The sequence below is a fragment of the Aphelocoma coerulescens genome, chromosome 2, assembly GCF_041296385.1.
Source record: "Aphelocoma coerulescens isolate FSJ_1873_10779 chromosome 2, UR_Acoe_1.0, whole genome shotgun sequence".
NCBI classification, from domain to species: domain Eukaryota; kingdom Metazoa; phylum Chordata; class Aves; order Passeriformes; family Corvidae; genus Aphelocoma; species Aphelocoma coerulescens.
The window spans coordinates 75,117,453-75,130,452 of NC_091015.1; the positions used below are offsets into that span (position 1 = coordinate 75,117,453).

General features: G+C 42.5%; 1 protein-coding gene across 14 annotated transcripts in view; it reads right to left on the reverse strand.

Moving 5' to 3' along the window:
- ATXN1 (ataxin 1) overlaps positions 1-13,000 on the reverse strand; it is a 343,223-nt gene that overhangs the window by 85,342 nt on the left and 244,881 nt on the right. For all 14 annotated transcript variants that reach the window (XM_069008042.1, XM_069008041.1, XM_069008043.1 and 11 more), the window contains one exon: positions 7,318-7,441. The gene's annotated coding sequence lies outside the window, so the exon portion shown is untranslated. The remainder of the gene's footprint in view (positions 1-7,317; positions 7,442-13,000) is intronic.

The window sequence follows — 13,000 nt, forward strand, 5'->3', positions numbered from 1 at the left end:
CTGACAGCTTCATTTAATTTAAGAAGAGACTTCACCCTATAATGAAGACTTATAAAGCTCTACAGCTCACTCACTCTTTCTACGGATGCCATCAGGAGCAACAGAACTGCTCACTAAGCCAAATCACTTCGGCTGAACTGGTTTGACTGGTCAATGATAACAAGAAGGAAGTGCTTGTACTTATATCTCCTTGACTGCTCTGCAGGCTATCCCTCAGGATGAATAAAGATAGTTATACAAACATTTTAATGGTTCTGGTAAAAGTAAAAAGGATCCTGGTAATTTGCACTGTGGAATTAACAGACATGTCTTAACTCAGAAATATGTTACAAGGACCTTCCCATTTCAAAAGGCAGCAGTACATGACTGAGTGACAAAGAGACATTATTTTTTCTCTTTTCCCCATAAGAAGCTGATTCTTTCACAAAGTCACTTGCAGAGCACAGCTTTACAAAAACACAAACAAAAAATACTCCTTTCAAAAAATGTAAAGTAGGCCCAAAACATTTTAACTGTGAATATGAAAAGTGTCAGCTCCTCCAGTGCTCTTCCTGCTGCTCCACCGAGTATCAAACTCCCTTTTACTTCACCAGAGGTTCATGCTACCTGAAGTTTCTTTTTGTCAGCTATTTGCATCAGAAATGATAAATCAAGCTGCTGAGAAGACAAGTTTTGTCTGCCAGAGAGACAAATTCCTGTGACCTGAAGGCTTAAAGCACAATTTGCCCACTGCCTCCATTAAGGACACTTCTGCTGCAAGGAATCTCCATAGCTCTGTTCACAAATGTACCCCTGTCCGGGAAGCCAACCCACATGTTGCCCAGCTTCTTTCAACTGACACAGCTTTTGTAATGCTTTAGCAGGATTTACTGCAGTTCAAACGCTGGAAGTGAGACAAAGGGAATTTATAAATCACCACCCCAATTCTGACTGAAGGTTGCCTGGCACAGAAAACCACAAATAATGTTCCTCCCCTCATCTAATGCAGCCCTCACTCCCCAAACAGATTTCTTCTATTACTAGTGCAACAGCTTGGTAGGAAGTTGCACTATTGCAATAAACTTTATTTGCCATAGTGGGGAGGGTTTTTCTTTCATTTAAAAAGCTGCCAGGAAAACTCATTCGAAATAAATAAAAAAAAGTATCTCCGGTTTCCTTAGTCTGTCTCTAGTTCTGACACCTCAACAGGAAAAGAAGCTAAAGGCAATCCTGTCAAGTTGCTTATCTTCTTCCTCTTGAACTTTGTGCCATCAGGTGCCTCTGAAACATTCATCAGTGTGATGCTTGAAACAGCAAAGCTGATTAACAACAAGAAACATAAAACTCACTGAGAAGGAACACTGATAGCATCAATACAGCCAGTTTGAATAAAAGTATCTGATACTCCTTCCCAAAATATGCATCCAGGGTCAACATGCCCAGCAGACTGCAAACAAACCTGAAATAAATATGAATGAACAAGTTGTTCAGAATAATATTCTGCTACAAAGGGCTCATGATTCCTCTTAACTAACTTACCACTATCAGCAGCCTTTCCTTTTGAATGCGCACTCCAAACAGAAAATGGAAAAAAACCTCCTCTGTAGGAGAGCTTAATTTATATTCTCTTCTTGCTGCTGCTGCTGCCACAAACATTATCAGCTTTGAGAGAAGCATTGGCAGGTTATGAGATACTGTTAGGGTCATCATGGGCACAGCAAACCAGCTCACCAGTGATGCTAAGTATCGCAGCAGCACAAGAAAGCAGCAGGGAAACACAAGAAGTGTAAGAAAAGTGGAAAAAATATTCTCACAGGCATGAGATACCTGTGTTTCAATCAGCTTCACACCAGACACAACCTACAAATAGTAGGGCAGCTTTCACTCCATGCTATAAACCTGTGAAGGCTGGGCTTGGTTCCCAATGCTTCTTCTTGGTTTCACTGGACGTCTCTTGGACCAAGCAGTGCTGCCAGCAAGGACCAGACATTTCTCCAGTTGGAACCACCAAGTTAAAAATAAGCAACCATAAGCTACAATGCTGAACTACAGGAGATGCTTTTTGTGGTTTCATGCACCACCACTGGTATTGTAATCATTAACAAAGGCATTATTCACCTGCCTGCCTTGCTGCGTTTACTCGCTCCAATGCACTGTGCACTAGGACCGCCTGGACTTCTCTAATGCCAAATCATGAAACAAAGCTGACAGCGAAAAGCTGGGGCAGCAGTTAAAGTGACTGCCAAAGAGAAATCTGTTTGCTCAGGCAAAAGCTGTTCTCAGTCCAAACATGGGAGTCATAATCTTACAGCCATTTGCTTGGAAGACAATGAAGGGAAGGCAGAACAGACTGGGAAACTACAGCTTGCCACCATAGAGAAGAGAACAATCTTTGTGCCCAGATTTCTTTGCTCTGCAGGGTAAGTTTTACAAAGCTGACAACCAGTAGCAACATGTAGTGGGCCCAGGCATCATGCCTGCCTATCAAAGACTTGGATTTTAGCCCTTGAGAAATTACACCTTCTCACTTCTCTGGAACCTATACTGGCCGAGAGGAAAGCAAAACAGTAATGAATGACCTAACTAAAAGTTATTTTAATACATGGACTGCATACTATAAGCCATAAACTTAGGAGTGCAAGGAGAACTGGAAGGAGATGTGGAGAAGAAAAACATCATATATTGACAGGAACACCATAGCCACAGATGACGAAAGACAACCAGCTGAGGCTACAACAACAGCAAAGTCACCTATTGGAGTGGTAGGGGCTGGCACACTGAATGGAAAGAATGGGTCCAGCAGATAAGCCCTGGAGACAAGAGAGGAAGCTCAGCAGTTCAGTCTGGAAAAGATAGCGGGGAAAAGACAACTTAGGAAATCATGAGTTGAGGAGCCAGCCAGCAGAAAAGAGAAAGGTAAATCCAAGGAAGCTGCACAGATATGAATAAAAAGGCATTTGGTCCTGAGGAGCACTGGTGGCTTACAGCTTCATCGCTGCATGTCCTTCTGCAGAACTTGAAGCCACCCTGCCACCTCTCTGCTGGGTGGCAGGTGCAAGCAGGCACAGCCCAGCTCTTGCCTGCTGTCCCTTAGGTGTCCATACACTGACCGTGCGGGGGATCCCCCACCAACAAAACAGCCCAGCTGCTGCCAGCTCCCAAGGCCAGTTTGCCACCCATGCAGTCTGAGGACAGTGGTGGCTTCAAGGCCAGGAGAGGGGGTGAGCTGGTCTGATGCATAGAAACACCTACCACCACCCACTTTACATCTGCACAGACACACCTGCCCTGCAGGATTTCTGCAACATCCATTTTAATCCAATGTTCAACAGCTAAAGTAAACTGAAGGCCCAGAGTTATGGCCAGAAACTTTTTTTGGAAGCCCCATGAGAGACTCAAACTGTTTCAGTTTCCTCTCCCAAACGATAGCCTTGAGCTGTTCTTGCCTGGCTGCCGGAAGCCCGTGACGTGAAATAAAAGCCAGGAAATATGCCTTTCTGAATAAACATTTATTTGGTGAGAAATACTTCTCATTTTTTGGCAGAGAAATGGAAGAAACCTGAAGCCCTATGTATAGCATGCCTGCAGAGAGCAATTTCTATTTAAAGGGAAGCTGCAGCTGTCTGTAGCTCTTAATGAAGAATAATGCCTAGGAATAAATTACTGCTGTTTCTGAGAGACATTTCTCAGATTAACACGATTCTTCCCTTTTTCCCTCTCACTATAAATACCGAGTGGCATGTACTGGGCTGTTGTTTGGAAGAATGGACACATGCAGCTCTGCTCTTTTCTCAGCAGCCTGGTAACTTCCATAAAAAACCATGAATTGATTCAGCATACAGATACCAAAGCGACACAAAAGCAAAGACATCCAGAAACATTAAGACTGCATGTGTCAAAGCTTCCCATCGCTCTTCCAAGGTGTGTACAGCTCAGAACAGAAACCAGGCATCACTTCCAACCTGGCGTTGAGGCTCCAGGCGTGGGAGATGGCCGCTCACAGAAACCTGCTGCAAAAGGCTCGCTAACATTCAATTTCCATCCTTGCACAAGCCTCTTCCCCGAGGGCTGCCGCAGCAGCAGGACAGGCAGGCGGAGAAGGTGATGCTCTGGGGAGAGGGTGTGCCTGGGCTGCAGCCAGCCTGGCCAGGCTGCTCAGGAAGCAGCACTGACATCAGCTACAGGAGCTGTTGCTCCCAGACCCATCGCAGCTCCACGTGCCAGGAAAAACAGCCGGCAGCCAGAGGGGGAGTACATAGGAGACAGGACCCAGGGTAAAGGAAGCAAGGAGGGCCAAGGAACAGAGAAAGAAGGCAGCAGCTCAAAAATGGAATGGAACTGGGGCTAAGCCATGTGTGACTGCAGTCCCCCAGGACCCTCTCCGGAGTCAGCCCTTACAGCAGCAGGTTCCCACTGAAGGCAGGGCATAGAAAGCCTGTCTGGGCTAGAAATGGGGATGTTTACTATCCTACCATCTGCAGTTCGCCCAAAATAACAGTTATAGATATGAGATCAACTAAACACGTTTCTGTTATTGACACATACTGGATTTAGCGATTTATTTTCCATTTCCCACAAACCGTGCCAGAGGTTCTCACATAAGCACAGAAAAAAAAAAGAATGTGAAGAAATGCCTGCGAGTGAGGAACATGAAGAGTTTATTCCTTGCTCCTGTTAGAATGTGTTTGTGCTTGTGTGGCTAGCACTCCAAAAAAGCTGTGGCATATGTTTTCAGGATGGAAAAAAAAACCTCAGGATACCTACATCCTACCAGAAAATTATAAAACTGTATGCTGGAATACACAAGGCACCTCCAGCAAGAGCAAAGGAGCCTTGTCTTGCTTCATTTTTAACCTTGCTAAAATAAACGTTCTTCCTTAATGAACCCTCCTGACAGCCCTTTTTTTCTCCCCAGAAGTGGAATATGGACTTGATTTGTACAAGCACTGCTATTCCAGAAATGCATTTCATCCAAATGAAGAGAGCAGGGAAAAGGAAGCAAGAAATTTGTACTGTTTAGTAAACAGGCAGTTTCTAGGTGGATGCAAGACACTGGTCCCAATTTACTGCACCCCTCCCTCCTCACACTCCCCTTCCTCTGAAATCTGCCTGGGTGGCAGGAGGAGGCAGCAGAAAGGGAAGAAAACAGCTACTGCTTGCAGTGGGAAAGGTTTGATCGTTTTCCTCACATCTTAACATGACAACACTCTGCACACAGGGAAGAGAGAGAAGTATTTTTCAGTAAAATCACTGTATGCCAGGATTTCCTTTCAGGAGAAACACTGTACCTCCTCACCTCTGGTATTCTTGTCTCCCTAAGAGGTTAAAGGAAAGAGGAGAGGAGGAGCCTGGCTGACTGCCTCCTTCTTGCAGCAGTGCCCTCCAAGCAGAAGCCAGGTGACAAAATACACTCTCAAGGAACTGCTAAAAAGCTCTCCATCACCTACAAATGATTCCTCAAAAGGAACCAGTCCTGGATGCTAGGGTAAGAGGCATTCTCAAGAACACTTTCTCCCATCCATACCTGGTGAGAAGAGTGCTGCTTTTTCTGCACAAACCCAGGCCTCCTGAATGTAATTCAGGGTTTTGGCGCCACAATAGCAGAACATCACACTGTTCTTAAAGTGGGCTGATTTTCAATCGTTTAGGACAGGGCAGAATGTAAGGATCACAATGACAGCATCTTCAACAGATATTCTGCCCCCTGTAATGGCTGATGATTGCCTCCTTCACTTTATCTGGCTGATCTGGCACACCTTACAGGACCCAGGGAATGCTCTTCTTCATGTGAGGTGATGCTGCTGCTGCAATCAGTGGTGGTGATTGCAACATCTTGAACGAACATCTCCTGTTATCCCAACAGCTCTGCATGCTAGGACGGTTTATTATTATTATTATTACTACTTTTTTTTTTTTTTTTTTTTTAAGGCTGTGTCCTCTCTTTTTCTAGGATGCCAGCATGCAAAGTAAGCTCTTGTGGTCTTTCGAAGTGTGGGAATAAGCTGATATGGCCATGTCTGCTTGGATACATAGACAGTGAGAAAAGCTCCAGGTCTCAGAGGTCTCTTAATGAGCTACTAACTTGGCAGCTTAGTGGTAACTAGTAAGTAACAATTCCAAATGTCAGCTTTGTTAACTATTTCACTGTAGATCAAAGCAGGAGGGAAAGGCAAGAGATGACAAAAAATTTTCAGTGTCCTCTCTAATATTTATTTTGCAACTGGCTCTTGGGAAGGCAGCACTGCTTAGACTCTGTCTGAATCTGCTTCCCGAAGCCTGAACCCAAAGGGAAAAGCAGCACAAAGGAGGGCATCCAACTCTGAAGGAGCTAGAAGGCATGCCAGGAAATATATTTATTTACTACATTAATGGAAAGTGCACAAACTAGTTTGCTCAAACCGGAAGATTCTGCAGCTTGTTTTATCATGACTAATATCTTGAAGGACCACTGTACACTTTGGGCGTAAGAATTTAAATACTAACTTGCCTAACTTGGAAATCCCCATGGTTCTTTCTTAAGAGAAAAATAAGGATTATTCTAAAACCTGGCAGGCAGAGAACTCTTGTTTTCCTCTTTTTGTGAGAATGTTTACATTTGATCTGCATGTTTGCCCATTTCAACCCAGAAAAGCAGTGGGCTTCATAAGAAAAACAATGAACATAAAAATATTTATACCTTCTCTTTAGCCATCCCTCATGGGAACATTTTCTTTTATTAATACCACAACTGAATCAAGGTCTCAGTTGACTGACTGTGTTTCCCTCTGAAAGGTGTGCTACTCCAATTCCTATGAACATAAATGTCTGAGAGGAACATTTGTATTGGAAATACTCAATCTAATATAACAAACTGACCAACAGGAGTTTGGAATACCAGGCAGAAATAACCACATTTGCATTCCTCTAATTTGAAAGTGGTCAAATAATTTTAACCATTATATAAGCATGTATAAAACTCCTGAATCTAACCTGTAGACTCATGAACTGTTATCCATAGTATTTCTCATTCTTGTTAGGCTATGCAGTCACATGGCCTTCCAATGCAGGCTCACATAATTAACTAAAAAGCAATAGCAATATGACAAATAACTGTAGCAGTCCAAGGAAAAGAAACCCATCATCTTTTCTTAGATAACACTAGTCTGCCCTTAAACCCATTAAAAGAAAGAAAAAAAAAGTAAGAGGGAGAGAAATTCAAGTCTATCTTTGCAGCTCAACCCAAACACACCTGCCTTTGGTGCTCAGTGCATCACAGGGAAGAGACCAAACACTACAGGGCAGACACTACCTCCCAAAAAACACAATTGGAAGTACTTGTTATCACTGCTAGGAACTCACAGCATTCACTATGTTCTTCTTCAGGGAATTCTGGATTATCCTTTAGCATGAAGATTTTTCAGAAGCTGCTGGATTGTTCACAGGTCCTCACTGGCTTTCCTCTTTCAAATAAAGTAAGGTAGAGCTGTAAAACAAAAGCAAAACCAAATAAGAAAGGAAAGCAAGGACTAAAAAGAGGAAAATCCATAGAACTGTTTAACAAATGAACAATTGACTCCTACATCTCCTTGAAGCAAATGCGTTTTTAATGAGCTCCCAAGATGGAGATTCCAGTACGGAGTGAGTGTATGGCAAACACTGATCTAGGATAGGAAGAGTACTTTGCCCTGTACATATTATTAGAAAAAATTAAACCCCAGTTCAGAATTGCTGAAGCAGATACATAATTAAAATAATTCTTAGATACTTCCGCTGCTGTAACAAGAGAAAGAAAAAACTACCTGGAGCTGCTGTTTAGAAAAGTGTCTGCAAACAAAGTCCACAATGTGCAGACAGATCCACACAGGAAGATTTTTGTCCTCAATGAACTCCTCTAAGGGAAGCTAAACACCTATCTATTTCCATGGTTATCTGCAATATTGTAACAGAGGAGTACTGAAACCAAAAATACACACACTCACTCTTGCTGTTCCTCAGTAGGAAGTATTTTTCATAATTGAGATTTTTAATATTATGTGGTTCTTTCATTAATTTTTTTGACAAAATTTCTTTGTGGACCAATTCTTTATTTTTTTTTTTACCTACTATACAAGGTATCAGATTCTCCTCAGCCTTTTTACTGGGGTCTGAGGAAACTGCTGGGCTTCATTTTTATGTGAACCCCACACAGAATACTTAAAATAGAGCGTATATTTCCACCTGCGCCAAACTGAACATTTTTTCCTTGAGCCAGGTTCCCACGGTCTCCTTGTGCTTCCTAAATTCTTAGTTTCACTTTGTGCCACAAACCTTTCCTATCTCCTTAATGTAAGGCTCCTCAGACATTTCACATGTAATTTCAGTATTTGTGCACATGGATTCCATCCTATCAGCCTTATGGTGGAATCCATGTCCTCAAACCCATAACGTGTGCAGAACAAAAGTCTACGCCTTAGACAGTGCAAACTCTCTTCACTTGTTGGAGGAAACGAGGCAATCTAGAAAATTATTCATTTGACCTATCTTAAGCATCTGCTTTAGGACAGAATGAATCACTCTAGAAAGGTCTGGTTCTCTCCATAAAGTGAGTCTAGACACTGAGCTCAGATTAGATGGCTACAGATGAATGCAGATGAATCTCACACTACGTGAAGGCAGGAAACAAGTCAGACAGATGGACAAGTGCAGTTCATGGGTGAATAGCAGAGGGAAGGCAATGCAATGATAAAAAAAGTTGCTATTCAAAAAAAGTTTACACCTAGGACAGTTTGTTTCAGTTGAACATACAAAGCAACAACAATAAAACCTTCCAAAGGCCAAGGCAGTATCTGCCCAGCTGATCCAGCTTTGGTTTAAGACTACTCCTGGATTTACTGGCTAAGGCTAAGCCCTCATAGAGCAGTGTCTGTAAACCAGCATCCAGCTGGCTGGGAGTTGGGCAGGCACCTGGCAATGATGATGGTGGTGACCACTAGTCTCAAGGTACATGTGTCTTTGTCCTCTCCCTGATGGACTGTAGCAAAGCAAGATACCTATTACAAAGATGTCCCCAGTTTAAGACACAGTAGTTTCTTAAGAACTACAACTCCTGTGTAACAGAGGCACCACTACATCAAGAGCCTTCGTATGAAGGACCCAAGCCCTGACTACACTTCCAGGACTTTGGTCAACAGCTTCTCTCCTCTGCTGAAGTAGGACTCTGCTGCTTATCTGGCAGAGAAACACACCATCAGACATAGTCTCACAAGATTTTTAACTTTAGAAAGTAGACCAAAGAGAGAAAAATAATGCAGACATACTTAAAAAAAAAAAAAAAGCCTTGAAACCTTGCTGAAACGCAAACCAATTTATTTTCAAGCCATTTATTTTTCTTTAAATTATGTGAATCTCACAATCAAAAAAACTCCACTTGTGCTCAAAATACTCAAAACATTTTGTTTCTAAGTGTTAAAAGGAAACATTTCAGCATTTGCAAGTTATTTATGAGGTTTTTTTCCCCAGTAATTTGGCAACCCTAAAAGTTGCAATTTTTAATCTTTACTTCTTGTCAATTCAGCATTCAAGGGAACCTGCAAATGGCATCCAAATGACTATGAGAAAATATTTAACATTTCCAGCAAAAATAGATGTCTTCCAATTATTTTTAGTAAGAGCAGGGAAGTTTACTTCTTGCAAACTCCTGCTTGGACAGACTCCTGTGAGCCTCCCTGGAGTCAGCTCTGCATAACCCTGGGCTGACACCCACCACACTCAGTGACTAAGTCCTTCCACTAACTTCAACAAGTGGGATTAGGATTTTGATTCTGTTTAACAAGGCTATGATTGCCCAAACCAGGGCTTTGATCACTGAATCAGGAGAGAGGCCCCTTGCTAGCTATGCAGGGATCTTGCTGTCAGCCTGGAATGTGTCTTGCAGACCCCCTGCCAGCACAGGGACAGAGGAACAGGCCACAAGCAGCACCTGTGCAATACAGTGCAGTGGTGGTACTCCAGGGCAGATACCTTCTCCCCAGAAAGATGGGAGACCTTTCACAGGAAAGATGACACGAAGCAAGGTAGCCTACACCTAAGGCAAAAAAAGGGGCAAGAGACCTTGTATTTACCACAGGGCCTTTGTACCATGCACACAGCCAGTTATTATGGAGCAGATGATGTACTATAAATTCACAAGCTAGTTTAATTTGCTACAACTTGCTCCCTTGACCTAATCCATAGGCACTTCACTCTATGAGTGTCTGCCTGCAAATGCTCCCAGGCACTCTTATGCTTAAGATTTAAAGACAACATAGCACAAAATTCAGGATGCACAGACAGATAGTGCTTCTTGAACCCCAACTCTCACCTGAAGAGCAGAGCACTCAGTCCCTAACTGGGACAATCTTTCTGCTCTGCAGATCTGATGGGCTATGATGACATGCTCTTCGTGGAACATGTAAAGCAGTCATAACTTGGAGGGAGCAGCAGAGAAAGCTGGTTTGCAGTACAACTAGGTCTTAACCAGACTTTGCGACTGACGTTTCAACATGATCAACAAATCATTATCACATACATGGTTACCGATCACATCGCCGCTATCAATGGGAAGTGTTACCAAGGAAGCTGCTTTCCATGGTCCCACAGCACTATGGTTACTCAAATACCACAGCATAGCCCTGTCTTTGAAAGCTAAAAAGGACACTGTGCTGACAGATTAGAAGTGTAATTGAGACATGAATAGGTATCAAATCAAAGAACATGGAAGTACTTCTTGGGAGTACTTAGAGACTAAAATTGGACCCCAGGGCAATCAACAAATAAGGACTGTAGTACAAGTGAGCAACTGCAAATTGGCAACACCTGAAAACCAGAAGTTGGCTACATGCAATATCCTGTACTTATTCCAAGAAAAGGTCACGCTCTACCACCTTGCTTTGAAGATCAGGCAGTGAGAGATTACCATTTTACTAGTCCTTTCCTGCAGGTTTTTAATTGTCATCCCTTGCCCTCTTGCATGATATAATTTGGTTTCCTGATTTCACAAATCAGCATAAGCTAATAAAACTGTTAAAGAGACGGCAGCCTTGCGTCCAAGTTGTTCCATTGTTCACTATTATCCCACAACTAATCCTTCAACTCAAATAAAACCATAATTCATTTCCTGCTTTATTCTCTCTCTACGTGAAATAGTTTTAGACAGGTTCAATCCTGCCTCACCGCAAATGGGAAAGGAGAGGTTTTATCTTCCTGGAGCGTGCATGATTTCAATTACCTAATGTGTGTATCATCTATCACGTCAGGAAAAAACTTCTAAATTATTTTCAACAGGTTTAGCTGACTTTACACAAGGAGAAAAGATTCTAATGGAAATAAAAAAAAATAAAAAACCCAAACAAGAAAAAAACCAAAAACCACAAGCCAACCAAAAATTTACTGTCTTTTAGACTTCAAGTTAATAAAAGCTTCTCTACACCAGCCATGCCAAAATTTGCCCATCTGAAAATCTTCTGACATTTTGTCTAGTGTACAAAGGCTGCTGCTGATGTTCTGCTAGTATAAAAATTACTTAAATCCTAGTTATACCTACTTTAATGCTATGGTGAAGCAATATCACCTTAGGACAACAGAAGTTTACTATGCATAAAACAGGTGGCATCACTCTGATTTCTGTTTAGCATCCATTCCTCATCTGAAGCTTGATCCTCCATGGCTTTGTCATGTAAACAAACATTTCCCATGGCTTTGCATGTGGTCCATGGTGAAATGCCCAACTTCACAAGGTGTTACACCCACTTTGTTCAGGGTGAGTAACTGTATCTGGGTGCATGAGAGCAGTAAAACAAGTTGTCAGCACTTTGCATATCCTGCAGGTCCTAAACCAGAAAAACAGCATGCAGATCATGCGGCTCAGACAAGGAAGCCATCCATCCGCCCCCCAATTTGTAGCAGAGGACCTATGTTGCCTTCCCCAGCTCAGTGAACATGGGGCATCCCAGCCCAGAACATCTTTCCTGTGAGTGCATTTCCAACGTGAGTGCTCACCCAAAGGGAAAATGCAGGATGGGAACATCTATCTGAGAACAGTAGAGAGACAGGACCAGCACGAGGCTGAAAGGGCAAGGCTGCAGCTCACACCCTCCAGTGCAGGAGCCACTACTGAAGATGGCCACTGATTGTGCACAACTAATGTTAGCTGTGAGTCATCTAGAAATTCCTGTCCCTAGATTTAATCTAAAGACCATTATTCATCACTGCTTCACCCACAGCAGGTATTTTTCAATACTTAAGGCTCAGGTTAACAAACAGACTGAGAGTTTTCAGACCTACTCACTGGACTCATCTGCCCTTCCAAACCTTTTCATCTGGAAACCATAGAAGCAACTTTGCTCTTGAAGCCAGCTCCGCTGCTCTTGTTACCCATTCCCTAACCTCAACAACAACGGGAAAGCAGACACAGGTTCATCACCGCTGTCGCACTCACGAAAAAATGCAGAACAGCTCAAACTCACACTCTCAATTTACATGATGCCTAATAACAATACAAACACAAATCTGACTAGGACCTCAGAGACATCACTTTTACACAAATAACAGCAATCACAACCATACTCCTTATTTGTATTTCACTAATATCCAGTTTTTCCAAAAAGACTTGAGGTTAGACTGTGCTTAGCCTTGTGCTTCTCTTAGTGAGCTTAGTTTCTAAGTTCCATGTGATTTTCCCTCAGAAAGAGTGGAGCATAAGGTATTAAAATATTAAGTCAAGAAGTGGGCTATGGGTGCAACACACAATGCCACCACATGAAAAGAAAACTAAGAGGAGCTTGTCCACATTGTTTTGTCTAAGCAGCAACAGTACAGACCCCTAAGAAGAAAAATACCTTACAAATACCTCCTATCAGATGCCAGTGATATACTTTTTAATAAAAATCCATCACCTTATTCACATCAGCACCCCCTATTTGCCACTGTTTCATGGCTATCAAAGCAGGAATACTGGTAGGGAGGGGAGGGAATTTCAACACAGATCTACATTTCTCCTAGGATGCCAACTTTCTTCATTCTCAAA